We start from the raw sequence: 20,782 nt of genomic DNA, 5'->3' as shown, positions 1-20,782 counted from the left end.
CCGCCCAAGTCGGGTTTAAATGCCGCTTTTCGAAGCGGGTCCACCTCTACTGAGCAGTCAACTTAGAAAAAAAACGACCCAAATTTGAGAATCTGGGTATCTGGGTTAAACCCTTGAAACGATGGAAACTTGCGGCCCAGAGAAGTTCAGGCGGCTGTTGCTCATCACGAAAGTTGCGGGTGTGGAAAATTACTCCACACGCGCAATAGTTTCGTTAAAGTTCAGAGTTACCACGGACAATCTCGATAATGTCCTTATGTTTTCAGTCTGCTTTGGCTCAATGTTTTTTTTGGATTAGTCACAGAGGGAAATCTGAACTGTGAAATCGCCAGAGTGTCATTCCCCTCCTATCCCAGCTTTAAACTATCCCTTTAACCCAATTTGCCATTTGTAACCGGCCACCGCCCCCATCTAAGTGCAATTGGCCCAATGAAACCTCCTGTTCGTTACCCGATTGGCATCGAATAGTGTTACAAAGGTGAAATCGTCGATTTTCTTTTTTAACAATCCCTAAACCATTCAACGTTAACCGGTCCTGCACCTGTTAATAATGATGGTGAATATTTGTCTTGCCCACAAGAAACTGAAGGTACAGCAGTGAGGTCCAGAGGTGTCAGCTGTGGCTCAGTTCATAGCACCCTCGCCTTTGAGTCAGAAGGTTGTGGGTTCATGTCCCACTCACTCCCGAGAAAAAAAAGCCAAGGACTGTGATTGTACTCGAAAGAGTTACAGGAGTGAGGTCCGTATTTCCGATCGGCCAAGGCCAACTCCAGCCTACTTGACGTTAATAGCAGCGCAGCTTTTCGCAAATAACGCCCAAATTTCGCAACGGCGGAATCCTTCGTTCGAATTCCGTCTCCCGCCTTTTCGCGTCCCGGCGTAAAATGGGTCGAATCAGCGGCATTTTCCGTCACGTTGTTCCAGCCGATTTTAAAGGCATGTCTTGGGGGGCAAATCTTGACCAAGGTGCCCCAGTGAATGCAGTCACCAACACGGGAAAATTCAGATAATTATCGAATTGAAAAATTAAATATTCCCTATCGACTACAGGCTGTAAATGAGAGCGGGGCATTTCTGATGAAGGGGAAAGGCGTTTGGAGGTGAATGATACGCCTTTACATATCTTCCTTCGTTCGGAGTCTTCAGAAAACCTTGGCTATCTCGGGGTCACCACCTCAAAATACCACCCGTCTTAAAAACACTTTCCATGCCCGCTTCTGGGTTATGATGGGACGTGGGGGGGGAGGTTTCCAAATGTACATGCACTTTCAGCATTGCTTCAACATGACGGTGGAAATGGAATAAAACAACAACTTTCATTTATGTAGCGCCTTGAGCATAGAACGTCCCGCGGCAGCAGCAGCAACAAGGCCCGCCTCAAGCACCATCTCTCATTCTGCTCGCTTCGTAAAAGGTTGTTTAGAAAATGACACAACCTTTACCAAGTTCGCCCGTTGGATTAAGAAAAATATGCAGCTTTGAAAACTGTGGATTTCCAATCTTTATTTGCAAAGAGATAATTAAAAGTCATTTATTCCTGCGGCCCGGGTCTCACCTTCTCACTAACGTCATTAAGAAGTGACTCAAATATGGATTTCAAATTTTTTTGGACCAAATTATTTTCGACCTAAAATGATTTATTATTTAGTCTATACTCGTGAGATGAATCATTTGCATATATCTCACTCCTAGCGTGTCAGTTACTATTTTATATATACCATTACCACGCAATATTGTGAAGTATAGATATACAGGATCATTGTAAATGTTATTTTGGTGTTGTGATCCTGAATTATCAGTCCCAGATTTGCACCTTTAACTATGTGTTGCTTAACAAAGGATGTTTTTTTTAAGCTGACATTTACCGTGAAGGTGGATAGATATACCCTGGTTAGGGCATAACAAAGCTCCTGGTGATATAAAGAATAAATAAATGGAAAAGGTGGAGAGTTTTTTAGAAACTGTGTCCAAGGAAGGAGTGTAGGAAAATTACACTTCAATTCTTTAAAAACTTCAATTCAATTCACAAAGCAGTGAATGCAATGGTGATTCTCACACTCCTGCCCAATATTAAGGCACAATAGAAAGAACTTGTATTAATATGGTATGTTTCGCGACCTCAGGGTGTTCCAAAGCACTTTACAAATCATGAAAGGATTTTGAAGTTTAATCTCTGACACAGCAAAGCCCACAAACAGCATGTCTTAGTGATGTAGACTGAGTGATAGATATTTGCCAGGGCACCAGGAAGAACTCTGTTACTTTTCATCAAAATAATGGCCTTGGGGGCTTTTACACCCGCCTGAGAGGGTAGATGGGGTCCTTGGTTTAAAGTCTCAAATTCCTCTATGGCAATATCCCTCCTATCCCTTAACCTCCTCCAGCTCTACAATCCCGTGAGATCTTTGTGGTTTTCCCAACGAGCCTCTTGTGCATCCCTAATTTTCATCGCTTCACCATTTGTGGCTGTGTCATCTGCTGTTTAGGCTCTAAGCTGTGCAATTTTGTCTCTAAGCCTCCCTAACTTTCTCTCCTCCTTTAAGACACCCATTAAACTTATCTCTTTAACCAAGCCTTTGGTCATTGGTCCTGATATCGCCTAATGTGGCTCAGTGACAAATTTTATTTGCAAATGTTCCTGTGAAGCCTCTTTAAACATTTTACGATGTTAAGGGTGTTTAGATGCAAGTTGTTGTTGTTGTTGTTGTACAAGAGCTTAGCTTTACAGAAGCCCTTCTCACAAGATAGGACATAAGCAGCTTATGATTTTATATCTATTCATTTTAATGGATGGAAAATCTCGAGCAGTTTATGCCCAATTTTACCATTAAATCTCCCACCCCATCAAGCTCTTACTACGCTGATGAGGAAAATCCAGTCCCATGAGTTTTAACCAAATGATACACATCTTTAATTTGTTAAAGGACACTGCATTGGTGTAGCCAAACAAGCTAAAATTCTAGATTAAAGACTAATCCATCCTTCCAATTATTACTTTATGTTATCTATTCTTTTCTCCAGCCTCTTAATGTTTATTAACATACTTATCAATGTATTTAGCGGTCATTTATTTAGGTAACATTGGTTGCTATCATATTTACATTGCTAAAAATTATAAGAGAATAATTTTTAGATTGATCAAGTACATTTTTCATCTGCCTTGAAGATGCACGCCTATGGTGTGTTATGTCTTCATGGCTGCAGGCATCCCTCCAGCATCTCATCAAAGGCATCCTCAAGAAGGATCATTCAATAGCAATCAGGAGCAAGGGCTCTGGTCAGTCTCTGCACCATCCAGGTACTGGGGCACTAAACTCTAATTTTAGAATCCCTAATGCCTCCCTGGCTGTGATCAGCTAACTCAGTGCAAAGTGCTGATGGATCCTGTGGGCCTACATAATCAGTCTGATTGAATATCATACTGGGTATTGGATTTGTCCATTAAACTGGCAAATTGCATCTCTAGAAAAGAGATGGGAGTGGCCTGATAATCAAAGAGTTCAATAGGGTAGATGTAGCGAGAATGTTCTCTCGTTTGGGTATCCACAACTAGAGGACATAAATATAAGCTAACCACTAATGAATATAATGGGGAGGAGTTCAGGAGAAACTTCTTTACTCAGAGAGTGGTGAGAATGTGGAACTTGCTACCACAGGGAGCGGTTGAGGTGAATAGTATATGTTTAAGGGGAAGATAGATAAACTTACAAGGGAGAAAGAAATAGAAGGATTTACAGGTAGTAGTAGATGCAGAAAGACAGGGGGAGGCTTAAGTGGAGCATATTCTCCAGCATAGACTAATTTGGCCGAATGGCCCATTTCTGTGCTGTACAGTTGATGCAACCCGATTTGTATCAGAAGCACAGGTTACATTACTCAACCAAAATTGATATCAAAGGGAAACAAGGACTAGGGATTTATTGTGGCATAATTGATCCACAATTTGCCATTGGAAGGAATACACTCTATAGGGTTTACAAAGCACTATTAGTACCAATAAGATAAAAGTACAGTCCCAAATTCTTCATTAGTGCGTGTAGATGGGATGGAGTAACACTACCCAGCTGCACTGTTCTGGGGGCAAAGAATGGCTCAGTACTGTATAGTTAAACACGTGACTTGACAGAGATCTAAAATCACCTCTTCAAATTTTCATGGATTCTTTTAAAGTGAGAAGAGAACTAATCATCCCACTGGCTTGTTCCTTTGACTAGAAACCTAGGGTGCAGTTATACGACACTTAGTTATTTCAAACTGTGTGCTGGCCATGGCTTAGCAGGTTACACTTGCACCTCGAATTTAGAATGTAGTGGATTCAGGCCCCACTCTAGAGCCTCAAGCACATAATCTAGGCTGACCCTCCCAGTGCAGTAGTGAGTGTGTGTGCTGCATTGTCAGAGGCACCACCTTCCAGATGAGACACTAAACTTGGGGCCACAGCTGCACTCTCAGATGGAATCAAAAAGTCCTATGGTGCTATTCAAAGAAGAGTGGGGTACTTCTACTTGTGTACTGGTCAATATTTATCCCTCAACTAAAACTGATGAGCTGGTTGTTTACTTTATTGCTGTTCATGGGACCTTCCTGTGTGCAAATTGGCTCCTGCATTTCCCATATTACATCAGGGACTACATTTCAAAAAGTACTTCATTGTACACAAAGGACTTTGGCATGTTCTGAGGTTGTGCAAATTGAAGTGGAGCACTGTAATTCTGTGAAACAATAAACCAGTGAGGAGCGTTCAGAGTAATTAATTAGGAAGGTAAATTCCTAATAAACCAAGCCATATCCAGTAAGGCTGCATTTAAACAACACAAAATGGTTTTGCTTCACAGCTGCATAATGTTTTGTACTGCAGGTCTGAAGATATAGCACGGAAGGAGGCTATTTGGTCCATCATGCCCATGTTAGCTCTTTGAAGAAGCTGTCTAATTAGTTCCATCCTGCTGCATTTCCCTACAGCCCTGCGTATTTTTCCTTTTTCAAGTACACATCCATTTCCCTTGTGAAAGTTCCTATTGAATCTGCTTCCACCGTCCTTTCAAGCAGAGCATTCCAGGTTATGACAACCAGCTGGGTAAAAAATATTCTCCTCATCTCCCCAGTGGTTCTTTTGCCAATTATCTTAATTCTGTGTCCTCTGGTTGCTGACCATCCCTACCCACCAATGGAAACAATTTATTCTTAATTACTGTATCAAAACACTTCAGAATTTTGAACACCTATTAAATCTCCCCTTAGTCTGCTCTGCCCCAAGGAGAACAATCCCAGTTTCTCTAGTCTCTTCACAAAATGTAAGTCCCTCAATCCCTGAAACCATTCTAATAAATCTCCTCTACACACTCTCCAAGACTTTGACATCCTTCCTAAAATGTGGTGCCAGAATTGGTCACAATACTCCAGCTGAGGCCAAAGGGTTTCTTATAACTTGCTTGCTGTTGTTTTCAATGCCTCCATTATAAAGTCAGGATCTTGCAGTTTTTTCATTTAAAAAGTCTTATCAACCTGTCCTGTCACCTTGAAAGAATTGTGTATGTGAAGCCCCAGATTTCTCTGTTCCTTCACCCAGTTGAGCTTGTACCATTTAGTTTATATTGTCTCTCTTGATTCTTCTCTCATGAAGCTATTGTGTTGGTCCCAAATTCACATTATAATTTTAGCTTTGGTGTGAAGCAGAAGAACTTGGCATGACTTAATCATTGTAGTGTAAATTCACCATAAAATACCAAAAAAAACATCTTTTTTTAACTTAAGAGATAATCACTTACAATATATTTAAGGAGGTATGAGTGCAAATGGGGAAGCATTAGAAGTCATATTGATATGTAAAGGTTATTAGACTGTAGTATGCTTTACTGCAAATGAAAGCAGAGTCAATCACAACTGGATAAAAACAAAAAACTGCGGATGCTGGAAATCCAAAACAAAAACAGAATTACCTGGAAAAACTCAGCAGGTCTGGCAGCATCGGCGGAGAAGAACAAAGTTGATGTTTCGAGTCCTCATGACCCTTCAACAGAACTGAGTAAAATTAGGAGAGGGGTGAAATATAAGCTGGTTTAAGGTGGGGGGGGTTGGGGAAGAGAAGTTGGGCGGGGGGTGGTTGTAGGGACAAGCAAGCAGTGATAGGAGCAGATAATCAAAAGATGTCACAGACAAAAGAACAAAGAGGTGTTGAAGGTGGTGATATTATCTAAAAGAATGTGCTAATTAAGAATGGATGGCAGGACACACAAGGTACAGCTCTAGTGGGGGTGGGGTGAAATAAGACTAACAGGGCATAAAAGGTATAGATTTAAAAATAATGGAAATAGGTGGGAAAAGAAAAATCTATATAAATTATTGGACAGACCGCAGGTGTTCTGCAAAGCGGTGAGGGCGGATGCGCGGGAGATGGGCCGGACACGGTTGAGGGCCCTGTCAATCACCGTGGGTGGAAAACCTCACACCTTTCCCCCAACTTAGTTCTTTTGTCAACTTTGTTCTTCTCCGCCGATGCTGCCAGACCTGCTGAGTTTTTCCAGGTAATTCTGTTTTTGTTTTCAATCACAACTGGGGTCGGTGAAGAATCTAGTAGCATAGCAATGATGGGCTAAGCAGCCTTATATTGTGATATACGTAGGAGTTTGCCACACCACTGGTGGTTGCGGCTTCGGTTGCCAAGATCCTAAGCTCTAGAATTCCCTGCCTAAACCTCTCTGCCTCACTTTCCTCCTTTAAGATCCTCCTTAAAACCTACCTCTTTGACCAAGCTTTCGGTATTCTGACCTCATATCTCTTCATGGTCATGATAAGGCACTGCACATAAGACTACTTAATAAGATAAGAGCCCATGGTGTTGGGGGTTGTAAATTAGCATGGATCGAAGATTGGCTAACTAATAGAAGACTGAATTGGGATAAGGGGGACATTTTCAGTATGGCAACCTGTAACTATTGGAGGGCCACAAAGATCACTGCTGGGACCACAATTATTTACAATATATATTGATGACTTGGATGAGGGAAATGGATGTACTTTCGCTAAGTTTGCAGATGACACAAAAATAGGTGGGAAAGCAAGCAGTGAGGATGACACAAACAGTCTACAGAGGGATATAGACAGGTTAAGTGAGCGGGCAAAAACTTGGCAGATGGAATACAATGTGGGAAAATGTGAGGTTATGCATTTTGGCAGGAAGAATAGAGGTGCTAAATATTATTTAAATGGAGAAAGACTGTAGAAAGCTGCAGTACAGAGGGATTTGGGGGTCCTCGTGCATGAATCACAACAAGCTAGTATACAAGTTCAGCAGGTAATAGGGAAGGCAAATGGAATGTTGGCCTTTATTTCAAAGGGAATGGAGTATAAAAATAGGGAAGTCTTGCTAAAACTATGCAAGGCACTAGTTAGATCACACCTAGAATACTGTGAATAGTTTTGGTCCCCTTATCTAAGGAAAGATATACTGGCATTGGAGGCAGTCCAGAGAAGGTTCACTAGGTTGATCCCGGGTATGGAGGGATTTTCTTATGAGGAGAGGTTGAGTAGGTTGGGCCTGTACTCACTGGAGTATAGAAGAATGAGAGGTGACCTTATTGAAACATAGAAGATTCTTAGGAGGCTTGACAGGGTAGATGCTGAGGGGTTGTTTCCCCTTGTATGAGAGTCTAGGACTGGTGGGCATAATCTCAGAGTAAGGGGTCACCCATTTAAGACAGAGATGAGGAGGAATTTCTTCTCTCAGGGTAGTGAATCTGTGGAATTCTTTACCGTAGAGGGCTGTAGAGGCTGGGTCATTAAGTATATTCAAGGCAGAGATAGACAGATTTTTAATCAGTAAGGAATCAAGAGTTATGGGGAAAAGGCAGGAAAGTGGAGTTGAGGATTATCAGATCAGCCATGATCTCATTGAATGGCGGAGCAGACTTGATGGGCCAAATGGCCTACTTCTGCTCCTACGTCTTATGGTCTTTGCTGCATATTTTGTTTTAAAATTCTCCCATTATGTGCCTTGGGGCATTTTATTAATTAAAAGCACTACATAAATGTAAGTTGTAGTTGTTTGAAAACAAAACCACATATATTTAGTATAAGCATATAAGAATAACTGAAAATATACCAACAATTTACATTTTTGAAGAAAGCCAGGAGAAGTTGGATCGATACATCAAAGAAGAAAATAATTAATAAATGATTTAATAAATATACAGCAGATAAAATAGTTTTTCAGTCTCCTAAAGGAGTATTATGGTCATTTTGAACTGCAGCTGTGATTTTAGTGATTGTTAGATGTGAGTAATTGACAAATTTTCAATAACCTGCTACGATTCTAACAAGCTATTAAATTAGGTACTTTATTTTTAATTTTGTCTTCCTGGTTTAATCAAAACTTTTGATTGTATTTTTATGAGGTTAAAGGCTTTGTGCTTTTGTGTACCCTCCACCCACAATTGTGGAAAAGAATTGATTTGTGTAAATTTGAATAATTCAACACAATTTAAAAGTAAATTGAAAAGACTTGGAAGATAGCATGAAGGCTTGAAGAATAATTAAAAGCTTTGCATACTGCTCACTGAATCACCATCATGGCTGAAAATTAACTATTTGTTAAAAAAAACATGAACAATCGTGGAAACCAGTGCTTTCCTTTCATTTTTACTCCCCCTTCATATCAATTCGTAACATAAAAAAAATCTTTTTTTTTCAGTTGGATGCAATTATTTGTGGCCGCAACAAAAACATCCCCTCTATTTTTAGAACTTTGTGACCAGCGCTACTCTTTGAAACCACCTCTTAGTTAGGTGTATTATTGGATTTCTGTCTCATATTAGAATTCATGAAACCTCATCCATCTTAAATCCATACCATAATCACCTCCAAAACCCTGCCTTAACCATTGATCCATGCTCATTGAATGCTTGGCTCTAATAGGAAAATTACCCCAGAAGGACAGCAGCAAACTGTATGGTCTAGTCTGATGCAGTAGGGGCTCCTGGGGAGTCCTCCAGTGGTCAGGCGCCATGATAGAAGCTGGTGACGTCAGTCTTGCCCAAGATCACCCCCTCCCCTCCCCTCGGATGTGAGTGACGTGTCTCGGGGGAGTGTCAACTACTCTGCTACATAAACAGATCGCTGACATTTAACCCGGCGATTTAACCAAGATAATGGGACTTATCAATCATACATTCACAATCTCACAGCACCACACACAAACACAAACCCGTAGCAAAGAACACAATAGAAGGAAGGACAATTGTCAGCATTTTATTCCACTAATAGTTACTTTAAAGTTTACCTTTAGTGACACTGTTATTTATTCCTTAATGAAAATATCACTTTACACATTTTCAATTAGATTTCCCGAGCCAACGAAAATCCTCTGTAGGTTTCCACCGCATATTAAAATAGAAGGATAATTAACTCAGGAGTGATAACGACCTAAAGTTAAACTTGTGCTAACCAAGGGCATTTCTTTCAAAAATAATCCAGCAATTGCCAACCAGCCACGTAATTCGATCGCAAGAAATTATACATTACATAATAAGTAAATTTCACCGAGCATATTTTCTTCAATGCAAACATTCTGGGCTCGTAAATATCCTGTAGTAAATTGTGTAACATGCATTGAATTCATTAAATGGCTGCTTTCAAACCCTTAGTTTATCGCTATTCATTCTACATGAAGACAAAGCAAATGTATTGGCAATTTTTTCACAGGTTGGGCGGGCGGTATGTTAGTTTTGACACTCAAATTAAAGAAATAGATGAATAGGTAATTTCATATTAATATACTCTTGTTACCAGGTAGAATTCCCTCTCCCCGGTTCGGTCTACAATGACGACGCGCGTTTCATTTAAATCTCCTGGTCAAGAAATAACAACTTGCATTTATATAGCGCCTTGAAAATACTGAGACGTCCCAAGGCGCTTTTTTTTTTTAAAAAAAAATCTCACAAACACAAATCACAGGACGACCGAAATTCCTCACTCCGGGGGAAAGTCGAACATGGGGCTCGTTGACGAAGGTGACGAGGTTAGAGGAATTTTCCTCAGTGGCAGCCAATTTTAAAAGCGACTGTGTCTCTCTCCCTTTCATAATGAAATGATTTGTGCTTCAGATTTCCTGCCGGTGCCCGCGCCGACTGTGTAAATCCTAATCGGCTGCCTGTCATTACTGGATCACATTCAGTGCTCTAGCCTTCATTCCTTTCAAATAAAGAGGGACAGCAGTAACTGGGAAGGCATCGCCTCCCCTTACCGCGAGTTCCCTTTTTTTTCAGGTGAGCATCGATCAGGAAACTTCCTAAGAGAAATTCACTTTGCGCCGCTCAGGAAGCATCTCCTTCAGGATGTTGGCTGGTTCCTCATTCTCATGAGGAAGGAAACAAGGGATAAAATGCAAGGCAGGGAATAGGCAACCTGGACAACCCAAGGAAAGGCACATGTGTGCTGTGTGACCCGGTAAATGAAAGCGCTAAGAATGACACCGTGAAAAAGCAGCCCCAATACGATGATGAAATCCAGACAGAAATGCCCAAGAATGTTCAACCGGCGTGTATTCAGCGACTTCATTCTGAAATCCCAAGTACGATGCAAAACCCAGCAAGCTGCCTCATCTTAACCCAGAAATAGTCCTCTCTCTTCCCAAAATGCAAAAACAGAGGCAGATGCAAACCCAAAACGCCAGACCAACACCACCAAACTATCCAAAACAGGAACACAGCAGATAGAACAAAACTAGCTCCTCAAAGTATCACGAGGAGAACCATCGCATTGACCAAAGCAAAACAACGGACTATCCAAGCGGGGTAGATGCAGCACAAGCATCTTAACCAAAACACCCAGTTAACACAGCGAGAACTGAACAGGGACACACAAGACAAACTCAAAAGTAGTACACAGGTAGCCACCCCAACCAAGGGAAACCTCAACGCACACACACACCCAAACTGGTTAGGCTGAATGGCTTATTTCTGTGCGATATATCCTATGTATGTACAACTAAAATAGTAACATAAGCCCAGCAAACCAAAAGTGAAGCAGGGTGAACACACAGCGATATCGCCAAGAACACACCAAAAACCGAACCATAGCCGGAAGAACACACCAAACACTGATCCATCACCACATGAACATGTCAAACACTGAACCATCACCACAAGAACACACCAAACACTGAACCATCAGCACAAGAACATGCCAAACACTGAACCATCAGCAGAAGAACATGCCAAACACTGAACCATCAGCACAAGAACATGCCAAACACTGAACCATCAGCACAAGAACATGCCAAACACTGAACCATCACCGCAGGAACATGCCAAACACTGAACCATCACCACAAGAACATGCCAAACACTGAACCATCACCGCAGGAACATGCCAAACATTGAAGCATCAGCAGAAGAACATGCCAAACACTGAATCATCACCGCAGGAACATGCCAAACACTAAACCATCACCACAAGAACACACCAAACACTGAACTATTGCCACAAGAACACACCAAACACTGAACCATCACCACAAGAACACACCAAACACTGAACTATTGCCACAAGAACATGCCAAACACTGAACCATCACCGCAGGAACATGCCAAACATTGAAGCATCAGCACAAGAACATGCCAAACACTGAATCATCACCGCAGGAACATGCCAAACACTAAACCATCACCACAAGAACACACCAAACACTGAACTATTGCCACAAGAACACACCAAACACTGAACCATCACCACAAGAACACACCAAATACTGAATCATTACCACAAGAACACACCAAACACTGAACCATTGCCACAAGAACACACCAAATACAACCATCACCACAAGAACACGCCAAACACTGAACCATCACCACAAAAACACGCCAAATACTGAACTATCGCCACAAGAACACACCAAACACAACCATCGCCACAAGAACACACCAAACACTGAACCATTGCCACAAGAACACACCAAACACTGAACCATCACCACAAGAACACGTCAAATACTGAACCATCACCACAAGAACACACCAAACACTGAACCATCACCACAAGAACACACCAAACACTGAACCATCACCACAAGAACATGTCAAACACAAAACTAGCTTTCCGTCCAGGTTTAAGTTTTAGCATCAGTTTTGAACTACTCGCCCATGCTCAATATAAATTGAAAGGTACTTTTAATTGAATTTTAGACATTATGGGAAAGACATTGATTGGTAACCTGTCTGCGAGGTTTAGCGGTGTAAACTGTGCATCCTTTGCATTTTGCAGATATTTACTATATAGATCGATAATGTACAGGGCATTATTTATAAAGTTGCATAAAACTCAGCAAGAAAATAATTGGAAAATTTGATGCTTCCAACAAAAGAGCGAAACAGGACTTCCCCAGAACACCCCCCGCCCCCCCAACTAAAAAAAAATATGAACAGAACACACCAGCACTCCCAGAGAGGGAAAACGAAGGAAACACATGCGATCTCCTCCCCCTTAAAAAAAACACGAAACATAATTCACGAGGATACAGGCAGAGCGGCAGAAATTCCTCAATCTCGAGACAACATTAAACTCTGTCCAAGACCTGCAACAGTCCCTTTAAAATTCTCTGAGGTTGACCTTCACACCGAACACTGAAAGATAATCTAAACCAATTAGTAATCAGCAGGCAATGTTTCAAAGTTAATCTCGGTTCTAATTTTCAGAAATTCAGTACTTTTAGGGCGAATTCTCATTTATATTTTTAGAAAGTGAGAGAATCTTGCAAGTACATCTTGGTTGATACAGGGAGGTAAAGGCGTTAACACCGTTTTAAACTAAACAGGTTACCTTCTGTCAAGGACCACTCAGATTTGAGTTTCTAGCGATTAAAATGTAATTTTTACAGCTCACCGTGTTTTTTTTCCCCCTGAAATTGGAAATAAACAAAACAAGGAAGCTATGAGTTTCGGACTCTACTGAGAGAGATTCGATGGTCCAATCTATCAGAACAGAATGGCGACAGATCAGTCTAATTTACAGTATCACCCTCTTTAATTCAATTTAGCACAGTTATCTGAAACACGTCCGTATAAAGAAAAGAGAACACAGCACAATTGTGATTCATGTAATCTTAAAGCCTCGAGATAGACAAGAGTCCCGCTAGCTTTTTATTCTGCGGCTTGTTTGACTTAACACTGAATTAAAATCCATCTTGCAGAGTCACGCTTCGCAAAGCGAGGGTCCGTGTGCTATGTAAATTAAAATTACAATTATTCAATTAAATGGGGGAGATTGCGGATTCACAAACGAGTCTCGGCGCCGATTTATCGATTTTTACTCAAGTTTTAGTTCTACGAGAAAGAATAAGAAGTTGGTTTGAAACAAACGAATGCATATTCGCCGAGGTGCTGCCACATTGTCATAACATTGGGATAATTCTCACAATATTGTTGTCAACTCAAATATTTAATACTGCTGAGTTTACCTAAAAGCGTACTCGATCCGTTATGTACATGTGAGACCGTGCACAGAGACATAGATTGGAGGGTTTTACTTTGAGCTCTAGTCCCCGACTATAACAATTCCCTAAAAGATTTCCTTTATTGTGTAATAACATTGAGGAAAATAACATTGATAACAAGTTATTGTTCAAAGACAATCTGAAGCAGTTAGAGATTGAACTACATTTGGGTTATAAAAAATAAAACCTCAAGCATAGCAACACTCCAGACATCTTCGTCTAGAACCATTTGCGAAAAGCGGTTTAATGTTTCGTTTTCCTATATTGATCAGAAGGTGTTTCTCTTTTGCGAATTTGTGCTAAACAATAGGTCAAATGAATAGCGGTTCAACCTTCATAAACAATCACCTTTATCCCTTAGAAGCTTCTCATTAATACTGGCTATTAAAGAGAAGTGGTACATACATAATGATTGATATTTTAGCTGAAATAAACATGTGGGACGCTTTGAGAAGTGGGAGTTCGTGTACAAAACGTGTGTGTGCTTTCGTGTGGATTGTTTTTTTAAACATTTTTATTTATCTCCCTATCGTTTTTTTTGGGGGGGGGATGGAAAGCAAGACCATGTTGGTTTAAAAAAAAAAGTTCCCTGGTCTCAGACACGCCACAGCCGCAGGTGCTGTGGGTTTTGGAAATATTGCTGAAATAAAAAAAAAAGTTGGAGAGGCAATTGTCACACTGTAACGCGTCTGATTAGCATGCCCGTGACACTTTCTCCTTGTAGATTCGGATCCTAGCAACAACAGACAAAGGATAGAGCGGCCTTAGTGGGGTCCACTGGGAGACACTGAAGCCTTTGATCTGTCACTATTAAACACAGAGAGGAGAAAAAAAGTCAGAACCATTAACCCGGGCCAGAACAGAGCCAGGCCACGGCACTCCTATCCACACACACTTCAAACTTAATAACCAGGTCCCAAAGAAAAAGGATTATCTTTCGGTGAAATAGACAGCGACATCTTCCTTTAGCGATAGTGGAAATGACATTGAATTGGGAAAGTTGCGCTAGGTATTTGGGCCAAAAGTTAACAGACTGTGTCACATTTATCTGGGAGTGTTTGCTGTTTATCTTTTATTTGCCAGATTTGATGTTGGCTTTTTGTTTTGAGAGGGGGGCGGGGTGCAGTTTTACCCTCATGTTATGGCTTAAAATTCACTTTGGTGAAATGAAACAGAGCGCGCAGCGCCAGATATCACAATTATTGAACATAAAATAATTCGCACGGGTTAAATATAAACCGCAGGTCTGGATTATTCAGTGTAATCGTTGCATCAATAGGGTGAATAATACAATGGCAACTTCTAAATTTGGAGAACTAATAATGGTTAACAATTCGGATCTGGCGGAAAAGTCACTATACAGGAATCTTTCGTTTGGTTGCTACTAACTAGTCTGTAGATTATGGTGATTTTGAGATCAGCCTTTGAAGACTTGTCTCTTTCATTTATTTTTGACTACAACACAAAGCACTCATGTTTGGGCTGTTATATGTGCTCGCTACAGCAGAAACAACACGGTTCTGCCAACAAAAAAACGTGAGGTTGAAATACCTCTGCCACATCAGCTTTATCTTTCCTGTTCATAAAAGAGAGAGAGAGAGAGAGCGAGAGCTCCTGAAGAGAGAGCTTTTCAGCACCAGTCAAATGTACCGCTCTCCAACAACCCCACACCCGCCCCCTCCTCCAACCAACTCCAGGAGCACCGAAAGTTGGGCAGGATTTAACACAAACTCACCCCACACCTCTCCAAAAAAAGAAAAATCCCCAACTGCTTCACTCAAATCCTGCCCCCCACCACCCCTCCCAAAAAAAAAACAAGCGAAGCGAGTGTGAACACATCGTTAAAACCGAGGGGAAACTCGAGAGGTTTTTAGGTGCAACTTGAAATTAGTAATGAGGCTTTTCGCTCGAATCCGTCTCCGTTTCGATTCCTTTTTGCACGATTGTAATCAATACCTTGTCCGATTAAATATGGCAAAACCGGTGCAGATTGTGCAAGAGCGAAACACCCAGCATTTAATTTATTTCCATGGGATGGAGGAAATGGACCTGGCGTTTTAATCAGCTCGCAGTTTAAAACCTGCACCGCCACAATTTTACGAATTCAAACGATTTGTTGGCTTTCTCCTTTGTATTTTGTTGTGAAATAGAAACTTAGCGGCTTGTTAATAAGGCAGTGACAGACAAAAGAACGAATAACGAAACATGACTCTCGTTCACATTGTAAACCAGTCTGACACAGAAAGTAAAGGCTGTCTAATCTTAGAAAGTGAGGGATTTTCAAAAGCATTTTATTTGGGGTTATTTGGGTTTCCGAATGTGATAATATAATAACAACACTAAGAGGGATGTGTGTTTCAATTCGGACTGACTTTCATCCCTGGTCACCTTCAGTTGCATTTTCAAATTATTTGCAAAAATCGGAAGTATGTCTCCTCTTTCAGGTTAGTCTTGCTGCAGGAAAATGTTTAAGCTACTTTCCATTCATTGCACCGAGTTATGTTTGCATCTCTCCTTAGGACACAAAGGAGCCACTAGTCCATCACGGCGACATTAGTGGGAAGAGTTGAATATCAGAAAGGGATTTTTTGAACCCGGAATGTTTGTCTGCCGTGTAGAGCAGAAAGACAGAGAGGAATACACGGGGAAAAGAGGATCTCAGCAGATAGACACTTACAGCCCTGAAATTCTCTGTAAAAACAATGCTTTATTTCAATCCAAACAATCCACACCGACCCTTAAATTCACCTTTGCTAGCTTTCAGAGACTTTTGAGAACTTACACACAAGTTTTAATATTCCCAGAAAATTATTATAAAGATCCTGGTCAGTCAGATACAAAATCGGCAAAACCGGAGTTATCTTTTGTGAATATTCAAAGGGGTTTTAAAAAAAAATCTTTAGGGTTTACAATATGTCAATGAGTGTAATGTAGATTTAGTCTATCAGACCGCAGGCAATATACTCCTCCCCTGTACTAATAAAATCCATTAAAACTGAGTAAAATCATACGGTTACAGTCAAACTCGTTCACCGCAAATTCTATCCTACTGTCATTTTACGAGAAATCATTTTGACAGTAACTGGACATTTTACTTTAATAAATTGCTTCGGAGAAAACTTTTTAACAATAGTTCAACTCCCCCACCACCACACCACACACCCCCCGCCCCCATTCCCAATTCCATTCTCCTAACAGCAAATCTAAGCACTCGGTTCTAATATTTACTGCACCTGCTATTTACAATCCCAACCGGTACAAAAAAAAGTGATCCGCACACCAACTGCATGGGGATCTCATGTCCAAATACGGACACTCAATTAGGAGGGGTTATTTTATTTTTGTTTTTTAAATCTTGCCTTACTCTGGACTTTAAAAAAAAGCGGAGGATCCTTTATTGCAGGAAAATTGACTGTTTTGACCCTTCACATAAAAAGCTCAGTAATAATCAGGCTAACACCTGATTTGTTTTAATGGTACACGCTGAATAAATACTTTACAGGATGCATCAGGCTCTTGGACTGCAAAGTGGAAGCTAAAAGCGTGAAAATTCGTTCATTCCCGATACTAGGATGGTTCTAATTTCCCCCCCAAAAAAAGCTCTCGGTCAGTAATTAAAGTTAATCCCACCACCCCCCCCCCTCTCCCCTCGCACCCCAGAAAGATTAAATTATTTTTAAAAATGCAAATTTTTCAGACTCATAATGGAACGGGCGTGCGATTCAAACTTTTTTTCCCCCTTCAATCTAACGGAGATTTCTATTTAATTTTCCTCTTCTTGGCAAGCAGAGCAACAACAATTGACAGAGGTTTTAAAGATTTAAGTCTGCAGAACTGGTAATTGCTTTTTTCCCCCTACTTCTCTCCCGAGTTCCGCTGTAAAATATCGGCAGGAGGTCGGATCGGTACAAAGCAATGGGCTCCATTCCTGGTGCACTAAGATCTACAATTACAAATGCATTATTTGCACTTCGGGGTCATTAGTATGCACAAAATCCCACAGCTAATCTTATAATCCGTTTTGTTTCATTAATTGCCTTGCTAACGCAGGCGGAAAAGAAGGAAGGGTTAAAAAAAAATTTACTAAAAACATCTCGAACCTTCTGCTATGGCACTCAATACTTTGTCTCTTAAAGAAGATGGGGGTGGACAGGGCGCGGACATATTTACACCTTATACCAGGGATATCAACACATTTCGGCATCTGGCACCAAACCTCTCCTCCCCCCACCCCACCCCAGTCCAGGATCTGAAACTTTCGACATATTAAAGTCAACAAAGATTTTTTTAAATATAAAAAAATAAACACCACTATTAAACCGATTAAGCTGCCTCTGCCTGATGTTTAAGACTCATTGGTAATCTTCGCTCCATTCCAAAAGCATGGGCAAATCCCAATATTCCTCCCTGATTTAGCCGCCCAATAACAGATTGCTGTTCCCTCCATTAGCATCTATCATGTTACACCATGGAGCCCTGGCAGGCACGAAAAGTGCAAGAAACGGCAAGAGCCACTCCAGAATGTCAATCCCTCCACCGCCTTGCCCCTGCCGCTCCCTCTGTGATCTCCTCCAGCCCTCTGTGATGTCTGCTCCTGCCCGATTTTAACCATCCCACCATTGGCGGGCCATGCCTTCAGCCGCCTGGGCCCTAAACTCTGGAATTCCCTCCCTAAACCTCTCCGCCTCTCTCTCTCCTCCTTTAAGACGCAGCTTTAAAACCTACCTCTTGGGCCAAGGTTTTGATCACCTGCCCGAATATGTATGTTGGGGTCAAATTTTGCCTGATATTTGCCCTCTTTCTTATATTAGGCTAAAGGCGCTATATAAATGCAAGTTGCTGTATAAATGGAAGGAGTCCATGGTCAATTCTAAACAAATTAACGTGAAAATACTTAGCAGGGGTTCAGGGTTATCACTGCAGAAGTGGGGTTCAAAGGAGTCAAGAGAAATAAATGGGAGAGGTTTTAAAATGTTCCCCCATCCCCACTTGGAGGTAAAGCAGCAACCTTTCACTTTTGAGGTGTCCATCATTATATCTGCCACATGGTGGACCTGGGTCTGGGTAATTTCAGACAATATACTGGATGTAAATCAATCTGGAGTATTGACAATTTTTTTATCACATGTGAAATGTAACGCATGCTGTGGTATAGATTGGAAGAGGAATATGCACCTTCCTCTTGAATACAATTGACTAATGAAGAGGAAGTCGTTTTCTTATTGGCCAACAGCCAACTGAGTATGGATCAGGTGACTGACAGAAGGCTATTACAATCCTTTGTGAGGTCATCACGGAAGGATTACAGCAGAGATTGACTTGCCACCATGCTGTTCGATAAAGAGCAACAGATTCATGGGAATTGTTACCAGGATGGGATATTCAAGAGTGCGGTGACCTCACCAACATCGCTTGTATTTTCTCCCAAGGTTAACCCTTCATTCACACAGGTAGAGAGATGGCAGGGGGTGCATTTACTCCAAAACCTCTAACACACGGTGCCATCAGATAGGACCTTGGTTCACACTTGGTGGCTTCACACCCAATACACTCTTCACCTTGATTGAGCCATCAAGTACAGCATGTTGACCTGACTCAGGGAAGAAGGGATGTATCTACATGGTATTTACATGGTATTTACATGGCTCTTATGCTTTCATTTACACGGTAGCTACATGGCTCAAATTGCCTTGACATCACTGCAACGGCACAGCTAAGACATTGGGACCAATGAGCGGTGCAAATAACTTGGAGGAAATTGGGGAGGAGGGGGTCACGCCACATTTTCCTGGGACATTCCGCGCTGCTCCGCCATTACCTTCATGAAAATTAATGATCATGGGCCCAGAAATGATGGTAAAAATAAAGACAGGTTCATGGTGCTAACTGCCAGCCATCATTGGTGAACACAAACACCCAGCAAACTGTGGTGAGGTGAGTTGTGAATCACCGCAAGTTCCTGGATGATTGGCTCCTCTCCGTCGTTCACCTGGTAAAAATGGCAGCTCCTCCTCAACTTCCCTGCAACTTTCAGGAAATCGCTGCAATAAAAACCGTTAAACCCACTGCAGAAAGTGAGGCCTGGTATTTCATGGCATAAGGATCCAGTGAGTCATGTGATTTACGTTCCTGACATGAAACTCAATTGAGGAAGTCCAGAAAAGGAACCATTGAAACTGTGGAATCTCATTCCCATAGGTAGAAACTTGCTCCTGGAGGTTTACTAAACCTTAAATTACAATGTTTTTATTAACTTTCCTTGTTGATGTATTATCTCTCCCTTAATCCAATCTTTTTCTTCTCTTTTTTTTCCTTCTGTACCTGATTTGACTCTAAACCCTTCTCCATCATACCTGTTTCTTTCTCAGTCCTTCAATCTCATTGGTTGAGGAGATAGGCTGTTGGAGCCAATGCCCATTGCTCAGGGAGATTATAGAGGCCCCTGTTGCAAAAGTGAGTGGGGTAGGGACCAGGGACCGAGCAGTGCAGCAAGTGGGCCATGCACAGCAAAGGGAAATTGGAGGGGAAGATTAGCGTATTGCCCCCGCCATTCGCATTTCCCGCAACTTGCAGTGATTTGAATGATGAGGGAAATAATCCGATTCAGAGTGGTCACTGTGAGATGGCCCAGTCCAGGAAATTCTGGGTCGAGGTGTCCAGAAACTCCAAAGGGCCACCTGAGCTCTTTGAAAGCCAGCAGTTGACACCCTATTGGAATTTATAACCCATAAGGTGTCAAAGCAAAGTCATTGAAAACTAATCTTCCCATAATCGCCTCTTGCTTCAGTCAGTTTGGGCCAGGCTCTGACTGCTGATGAATACTGCCAATTTTTGTTTTTTAAAAAGTATTATCTCTGGATGTCTTCTTCTTTCATATGGTAGTAACAAAAAAAAAGGATTAAATATCAATATCTAAACCAAATATCTAGGCAAAAGCTCAAGGTCTAATAGTGTGAATATCTTGGAGGCTGTCTGTGAATTTCCTCAGAGCCAGTGTTTGATGATGTAATCCAGGGACTGATTAGATGCTCTGCAGTCACATGATGTGAGTAATACTGGCAAGATCCCATTTATTGTCCATCTCAAGTTGGCTGAGATAGACTGCTGCCTTGAACTACTGTCATCTTGCATAGTGTGAAGCAGAAAGCATTTAACATTAATGCTGAACTGACAGTCACCTTCGATCACTGTCCTGAACCAGTTAACAGGCTACATTTGACACAGCAGTGAGTGACACATCCCATCTAGAATCATGGAATCATACAGCACAGGAGGAACCCATTCGGCCCATCA

General features: G+C 41.4%; 1 long non-coding RNA gene across 1 annotated transcript in view; it reads left to right on the top strand.

Moving 5' to 3' along the window:
- Positions 1 to 20,782, top strand: part of LOC144683038 (uncharacterized) — a 52,392-nt gene that overhangs the window by 18,142 nt on the left and 13,468 nt on the right. Inside the window, exon 2 of the long non-coding RNA XR_013577161.1 lies at positions 16,009 to 16,182. This is a non-coding gene — a long non-coding RNA (uncharacterized LOC144683038). The remainder of the gene's footprint in view (positions 1 to 16,008; positions 16,183 to 20,782) is intronic.

This window comes from Cetorhinus maximus, chromosome 7 (genome assembly GCF_964194155.1).
Source record: "Cetorhinus maximus chromosome 7, sCetMax3.hap1.1, whole genome shotgun sequence".
Lineage (NCBI taxonomy): Eukaryota > Metazoa > Chordata > Chondrichthyes > Lamniformes > Cetorhinidae > Cetorhinus > Cetorhinus maximus.
This window is presented reverse-complemented; position numbering and strand designations above follow the sequence as displayed.